The sequence below is a fragment of the Ursus maritimus genome, unplaced genomic scaffold (assembly GCF_017311325.1).
Source record: "Ursus maritimus isolate PB19 unplaced genomic scaffold, ASM1731132v1 scaffold_11, whole genome shotgun sequence".
NCBI lineage: Eukaryota > Metazoa > Chordata > Mammalia > Carnivora > Ursidae > Ursus > Ursus maritimus.
The window spans coordinates 60,302,896-60,310,216 of NW_024423453.1; the positions used below are offsets into that span (position 1 = coordinate 60,302,896).

The following is a 7,321-nucleotide window of genomic DNA, read 5'->3' on the forward strand; positions in this document are numbered from 1 at the left end:
TCCAGTATTTTGGCTATCGTAAATAATGCTGTAATAAACATAGGGGTGCATAGATCTTTTCAAACCAGTGTTTTCGTTTTCTTTGGGCAAATGCCCAGTAGTGGAATTATTGGATCATATAGTATTCTATTTTTAAATTTTTGAGGAACTTTCATACTGTTTTCCATGCTGGCTGCACCGATTTGCATTCCCGCCAACAGTGCACAAGTGTTTCTTTTTCTCCATATCCTCATCAGAGAAACACAAATACCACATGATTTCACCCATATGTGGAATTGCAGAAACAAGACAAGTGAATAAACAAAAAAAGAAGACAAACAAACAAACAAACAAAAAATCCAGACTATTAAATACAGGGAACAAGCTGACAGTTGCCAAAGAAGAGGTGGGTGGGAGGATGAGTGAAAAACATAAAGGAGATTAAGAGTACACGTATCCTGATGAGCCCTGAGTATTGTATAGAATTGTGGAATTATCATATTGTATATCTGAAACTAATAAAACACTATATGTTAATTATATTTCAATAAAAAAAGAAAGAGAAAGAAGGAAAAATAATAGAGAACAATGAAAGAATAACATGATCGGACTTGAATCTGGGAAAGCCAGATATTCAGTGTAGATGATTGTATCATCTGCAAAGTTAATTTTATTTCTGACTTCCCAATCTGTATTCCTTTTATTTTCCTTTCTCGTTTTATTGCCTTAGTTAGAACTTCCAACATGATAGTTGAAAAGGAGTAGTAATAGGAGATATCCTTGCCTTGTTCTTGGTCTCAGTGGGAAAGTTTCAAGTTTCTCATCATTAAGTATGTTAACTGTAGAGGTCTTTTTGGTTTTTTTGGGGGGGGGGTGTTTGTTGTAGCTATTCCTTATCAAGTTGCAGAAATTCTCATGTGTTCCTAACTTATTAAGATATTTATCAAGAATGGGTGTTGGATTTTGTCAAATGCTTTTTCTGCACCTATTGATATGATCATGTGATTTTTTTCTTTTTCAGCCTGTTAATGCAATGGATTACATTAATTGATTTTCGAATGTTGAATCAGCTTTGTATATCTGGGATAAATCTCACTTGGTTATGGTATGTAATTCTTTTTATACATTGTTGGATTTTATTTGCTAATATTTTATTGAGGATTTTTGCATCTACGCTCAAAAGGAAATTAATCTACAACTTTCTTTTTTCATAATGTCTTTGTCTGTTTTGGTAGTAGAGTAATGCTAGCATCACAAAATGAGTTAGGAAGTATTCTCTCTGCTTCTGTCCTCTGAAAGAGATCCTAAATAATTGGTATATTTTCTTCCTTAAATGTTAGGTGGAATTCAAAAGTGAATCCATCTGGGCCCCAGCTTTCTGTTTGGGGAGGTTATTTGTTATCGAGTCAAATTCTTTAATAAATACAGGCTTATTCAGTTTTTCCATTTTTTCTTGTGTGAATTTTGGCATTGTATGTCTTTCAAGGAATTGGCCCATTTCATCTAGATTATCAGTTTTATGGGCATAGAGTTAATTCATAGTATTCCTTGATTATCCATTTTTTAGAAATCACATAGAAAGCACAAGCACCAAAATCAAAATAAACAAGTGGGATCATATCAAACTAAAAAGCTTCTGCACAGCAAAAGGAACCATCAACAACAGAGTGAAAAGACAACCAATGGAATAGGAAAAACATATTTGCAAATCATATATCTGTTAAGGGGTTAATATCCAAAATATACAAAGAACTCATACAACTGTGTAGCAAAATTAATAACAATAACAACAGTAATAATCCAATTCAAAAAGGGTACAGGACCTAATAGATATTTTTCCAAAGAAGATATGTGAATAGCCAACAGGTATATGAAAAGATATTGACCAGCACTAGTCATTAGGGAAATGCAAATTAAAACCACAAGGAGATATCACCACCTGCCTGTTAGAATGGCCATCATCCAAAAGACAAGAGAGAACAAATGCTGGTGTGGTTGTGGAGAAAAGGAAACCCCTTTGCATTGTTGACGGGATTGTAAGTTGACACAGCCATGATGGAAAAACAGTATGGAGGATACTCAAAAAATTAAAAATAAAACTGCCATATGATACAACAATTCTACTTCCAAGGATGCAAAGGAAACCAAAACATAAATTTGAAAAGATATCTGAACCCCAGTGTTCATAGCAGAATTATTTACAATACCCAAGACATGGTACTAAGGTAAGTGTCCATCAATGAGGGAATGGGTAAAGAACTTGTGTGTGTATGTGTGTTTGTGTGTGTGTGTGTGTGTGTGTGTGTGTAATGGGATATTATTCAGCCATGAGAAATGAGAAAATCCTACAATCTGCAACAACATGGATTGGCTTTAAGAGCATTATGCTAAATGAAATAGGTCAGGGAAAGATAAATACTGTGTGGTCTCACTTACATGTGAGAACAATCTAAAAACAAAATAAAACAATTCAAAAAACACCAAACTCATAAAAAAAATAAAACAATTCAAAAAACACCAAACTCATAAAAAAAAAAAAAAAAAAAAAAAAAAGGACATCAGATTTGTGGTTCCCAGAAGCAGGGAGTGGAGGGTGGAGGATCTGGAGGAATGTAATCGAAATATACAAACTTCCAGTGATGAGACAAATAAGTACTGGGGATGTAATATACAACATGATGACTAATACAGCAGGATGACATACAGGAGAGCCATTAATGCAGTAGATTCTAAGGGTTCTCATCACAGGAGAATTTCTTTTGTTTTTATTGCATCTATATGAAATGATGGTTGTTAACTAAACTTCTTGCATTAATCATTTCACAATATATATAAATCAAACCATCATGCTGTACACCTCAAACATATACAGTGATGTTTGTCAAATTGTTTCTCAATTAAACTGTTAAAAATGCAGTCACTATTATTATTTTGAACAAACTGTTATCTGTTATATCAATTAAGAATAAGAAAATTAAAAGTTTTAAACTTTATCTTCACTATTTCTTCTTCAGTGCTCTTCCCTTCTTTATGTAGATCTGAGTTTCTGACCTATATTATTTCCCTTCTCTGTAAAGAACTTCTTTTAACATTTCTTGCAAGGCAACTCTACTGGCAGCAAATTCCCTCAATTTTTGTTTGTGTGAGAACGGCTTTAGTTCTTGCTCCCTTTTGAAGAATAATTTTTCAGGGTACAAAATTCTAGTTGGTGTTTTTTTTCTCTTGACACTAAGTATTCCACCCCACTCTCTTCTCACCTGAACGGTTTTTAAGAAGTCAGATGTAATTCTCATTTTGTTCTATAGGTAGGGTGTGTCTTTGCACTCTTCCAGGATTTTTTTATCTTTGATTTTCTATAGTTTAAAAAGTTATATGCCTGGTGTAGGGTTTTTTGTTTTTTGTGGTTTTTTTGACATTTATCCTGTGTGATGTTCTTTGAACTTTTCTGGACCTATGGTTTGCTGTCTGGCATTAACTTGGGGAAATTCTCAGTCACTACTGTTTTAAATATTTATTTGTTCCTTTCTGTTTTTCTTCTCCTTGCGGAATCCCCATTACACATATGTCACACCTTTTATAGTTGTCCCTCAGTCTTTAATATTCTGTTCTCTTCCTTCCAGTCTTTGTCTCATTACTTTTCAGTTTGGGGGTTTTCTATGGACATATCCTCAAGCTGAGAGATTCTTTCTTCAGGCCTTTCCAGTCTACTATTAAGCCTTTTAAAAGTATTCTTCATTTCTGTTACAGTAGGTTTTTTTGGGTTTTTGGTTTTGGTTTTGGTTTTTATCTCTAGCATTTCTCTTTGGTTCTTTTTAGGATTTCCATCTCTCTAATTACAATTGCCATTTGTCCTTGTATGCTGTCTACTTCATCCCTTAGAGCCCTCAGCATAAGAATCATCATTGTTTTAAATTCCTGGTATGATAAATCCAATATCTTTGCCATGTCTGGTTCTGACACTTGCTCCATCTTTTCAAATTGTGGTGGGGGGGTTCCTTTTGGTATGTCATGTAATTTTTCTTAATAGTCACACATGATATACTTGGTAAAAGGAACTGCTACAAATAGGTCTTTAGGGATGTGGTGGTGAGATGTGGGGAAGAGAAAGTGTTCTATAGTCTAATGATTAGGTTCCAATCTTTTAATAAACCAATACCTCCGGACTATGAAGTTCACGATGTTTCTTAGTTTTTTCCTCCCTCCTCGGTGGTAAAGGACAGCTAGAGTGGGTTGGAGTTGGTTATTTCCCTTCCTCCGCATGAAAGGCTAGAGTGACTGGAGTTGGTTTTCCCTTCCTTTAAGGCAGTTAGGCTCCTATAATACGTGGTTCACATGACAATTTCCACACATGAGGTCTCTGCTCCAGTAAGCTGAGACTGTCTATAGTCACCTGTCTCTCCAATCTTGAGGGTCTTGGTGTGCCTTATGTTCTCATTTCTCCTTTGGATCCTAGAAGAGTTGTTGATTTTTCTGTCTGTTCACCATTTTACTTGTTATTAGGATTAAGTGGCAACTTCCAAGCTCTTTATGTGTGAAACCAGAAACAGGAAGCCCCTAGTTTTTTTTATGTGAGTGATAGGGTAAACATGGTGTCATTTATAGAAACAATATTTATCATTAGTGAGGTATTGTTGATGTTTATACAGACACAGCTGTGACATAAACCTATACATGGTCCATACCAAGCTGTACTATGAAAGGCATACATTCCTTAATTCTTTCATTTATTCCACAAATATTTACTAAGTGCAAAATGGTCTCTATGCTGTATTGAGAAAACAGTGGGAAACACGTAAGACAAATCTTCATTCTTATGGCAGGAACTCCGGAGTTCAAGGTATCTATCAGGAGGTGAAAGGCCCCATGAATGATAATTGGCTGAGGTTGAGCCACCTGGGTGCAATCTTTAAGAACAGCAAGACAGGCATAATGGACAGCATCCAGGCTGGAGTGCTAATGGAAGTCACCTCGTGCAGTGTAGTTCTGGATCATAGACTTAAATTTCTCACAAAGAACAGCCACGTCTACAAGTATGATGGCTTGTGAGAATCCAGATTTAAGAAACTCTGATTCCTTCACAACCTACTATTGCCTTGAGTTAATAGAGAAGGTCCTATGTATGAAGGGCTAAAACTGAGGGACAGTGAAGTTTGGTGGACTGCTGTTTTCCTTTGACATTGGTAACCAGCTGCTTTTTGAAATACCCTTCAGCAACATGTCCCAGGACACCACAGGCAAGAATGAGGAGACACCAGAATTCCACCAGAATGTTGATGCCAGTCTCTCTCATGGAGGTGCACTTCTATGTGTCTCCCACCCTAGAGGATGATGTGGACCTGGTTGAGGCCTTTGCCGAGTACATGCTAAGATGTCCAAAATCCTGGAGGCCTGGAGATGCACTTTCCAGAAGCTGCAATATCTGACTTCTTGGGGTTGTGAGAACATTTGGATCCACCCCAACTTTCTGCAGCTGCACAGCAAGACCTTTGACTGTAAGATCCCCTTTACCAAGATACTTAATCTCTTTTTGCTACCCAACAAGGATCAACACCAGATATTCATTGTGATCAGCCTGGATCTGCCCATCAGGCAAGACCAAACCTATTGCCACTTCCTGATCTTCCTTTTCTCCAAGAACAAGGACATTTTCTTTTCTTTTCTTAAGATTAATTTATTTATTTTTAGAGAGAAAAAGAGCACGAGACAGAGCAAGTGCAGGGAGGGGCAGAGAGAGAGAGAGGGAGAGAGAGAGAGAAGATCCTCAGACTCCCCACTGAGTGCAGAGCCTGATGTGGGGCTTGATCTCACAACCCTGAGATCATGACCTGAGCTGAATGGAAAAGACCAACGCTTAACAGACTCAGTCACCTAGGCACCCCAAGGACATTTTCTTGACTCCCATGATGAATGAGAAAGAGATGGAGAAGCACTTTGATGGACAGATCACCAAGAATGTGTCAAGATCCCTCAAAGAGATGGTTAATTGGGTTATGAAAACACTAATGAACAACTTCCAAAGGCACTCAGGGGCCTGGTGCATCACCTGTTCCTATAAGGCAGGATCAAAACACTGCTGGAGCAATGTTTTATCTAGGCTTACAAGCCACCTATGCACATCTGCTCTGACGAGATCTCCTTTGTCTGTTCTGCCTGTGGCCTCGCCTCTTGCTCCTTTGACTTTGATACTAAGACCAAGCAGGGCACTCAGTACACCATCAGAAGCATCAAAAGGCAAGTGTATGGGAAATTGATTTTGTTAATGCAAAAGGTTCAACATCAAAAATGAAATATTGAAAGAGAAGATAAATCAGAACTACAATAAATAGGTCCCTTACTGTGACAAAGATGAGCATAATGCCCCCTGGAACTGATAAAGGATGCCTACTCAGAGAATGCCATCAACAACAGAGATGACTCAGGAGAAGGAACCAGTAAGACAGTCAACTCAGGTGAAGAGGAGGAAGAAATGGCAGAGACGTTTGACAGCAATGCCTTGGCCGGTTCCTTCAGTAATGAGGATGACAGTGACTGGAATGAAAAGAAGAGGAAACACCTCAAAAAGACCAAGGTTCGTAAGTTGCAAGAAGCCTGTGGAGATAGCGAAGAGCAAAGAGCTCTATGACCCAAGGGGCATATTTATGCACAGATGCTCCGGCTCAGTGCTGGCTGAGGAAAGACCATGTCAGAGCACCGTAACATCGGTATTACAGATCTTTCCAAGAAGGTAAACAAGACCTGGAAGGGAACGTCCAAGGAGAAGAAAGAGGAATGACATTGCAAGGTTGAGGATACTAGGAAGGAATATGAAAATGCCATGAAAGACTATAAAAGAGTCCACAGTGAGTCTTCTAAGAGAGACAAGTCAAAGAAAAAGAAAAGTAAAGATGGGAAAGAAATCAATACTTTCCAGGGGCTCATTTTCCAAGTCATTCTCAAGGCAGCTAAATGAGGGCTTCAAGGAAGTAGTCCGTGTCCTGTGATGACAACCTTTTAGGAAAGAACAAGAGAAAAAGAAGAAGGAGGAGGAGGAGAGGAGAAGGCAGGAGAAGGACTCTAAAGAAGAAAAACTAGCCAGTACTTCCCCAGCTCGGAGGACTGCGTAACAGGATGCTGTAAGCAGAGAGAGGAAAATGTTCCCTCCTTGCTCTTGTCCCGTCGCACCTTAGTCTCCCCATCCATGTTTTGGTACCAGCTTCTCCTCATGTGAAATGTCATCCTTGGGGTATGTGCCATCCAAACAAGTTCTGATGATATGCCCTTCACCGGGCAGCAAGAGAGGTGTCCTACCTGCTGCTTCACGTGGACGACTCTTCATAACTTGGGGAGAGATTGGGTGGGAGGC

The 7,321-nt window shown here is 38.4% G+C and overlaps 1 pseudogene; it reads left to right on the forward strand.

Annotated features, from left to right (window-relative positions):
* Positions 1 to 2,193: 2,193 nt before the first annotated feature.
* On the forward strand, positions 2,194 to 6,959 carry LOC103675976 (annotated as a pseudogene).
* The last annotated feature ends 362 nt before the right edge of the window (positions 6,960 to 7,321 follow it).